Genomic DNA, 1,235 nt, shown 5'->3' on the forward strand with positions numbered 1-1,235 from the left:
AAACTACTTTGACTAATCATCACTAGTACCCTTTAAATAAAATAATTATTAAAAAAATATATAAAATAGATTATTGTAATGTTTGAAAAAAAAATTGTAAATTAACATTTAAAATAAAAAAAATTGTTATTGTCCTTCAGTTTATATTTTCAGCACTTTAAATAATGCATAAATAACTACACGATATCGAAATAATTGCGTTAAACATTATTTTTTGCTAGTAAAGTGGTGCAATAACAATTACAGTTGACGAGATGGGAATTAAATAAGTTAATTACTCAGTGTCGTCGCAAAGTGATTAAACGATTCAGTGTGACGTTCTAAATTATGTAGTTATGGTTTTGATTGAAGATCATTTTGATTGGGTTTAATTGTGGACAGTTTATTGTTGAGATATTTATTCTGAAGAGATGTAAAAAAAACAATTTATTTGACTTGATCTGTTTTGCCATTTTTCTAATTTAAGTACCTAGTTTAAAAAATAATTTTGAATATAGAAATTAAATTTTTGAAAGTCCCTGTAAAAGTATGTAACAACATACTAGGCGCCCATGATACACAGAATACAAGGCATGATATTGCACAGGTTGGTCACTACGTCACAGGTGATAAACGGCACCATTGGTCGGCAAGCTCGGCGCGCTAATTTCAAATTGTCAAACAGATGACACAATAAATGTGAAAATAAATTTTCAAATGTCACAAGCTCGATGATTTGACACACTGACAACTTTTGGGGTTATGTCCTAATTCTTCCTTATTTTAGGTCTTTTTTTATTAGTGGCAATTGAACAATATGGATATTTTTTGAATGGCGTATGACGTCACAGGTGGTATGCGCAAAATTAACGAAATTGGAGCCGCTATCGATCATACCTATGCTAGGCGCCTGTTAACAAATATCAAACGTCAAAATTAACTGTCATCTTAGTAACTTAACAATTTACACTTAGACTTCGACACTTTATTTTTTTTTATTTGGTTTCCTATTTGTTGGTTAGTACTTTTTTGGAAATAACGAGACACTACAAAGCAGTTTGAATATTAAGTAATCCTGTAACATCTTAATCATAAAAAGTTAAAATATTTTTATTTATTTTCATATTGCACTTTTAAAATACCTAGACGTTACCAAACATAAACCAGCCACAAAAGTATAGAAATTATTTTTAAAATATATAGTATATTCCCGGATTGTCTTTACAAGAGATGAGAAACTTTTTTATTATTGACAT

Source organism: Sitophilus oryzae, unplaced genomic scaffold (genome assembly GCF_002938485.1).
Source record: "Sitophilus oryzae breed Bouriz unplaced genomic scaffold, Soryzae_2.0 scaffold_1719_pilon_pilon, whole genome shotgun sequence".
NCBI classification, from domain to species: domain Eukaryota; kingdom Metazoa; phylum Arthropoda; class Insecta; order Coleoptera; family Curculionidae; genus Sitophilus; species Sitophilus oryzae.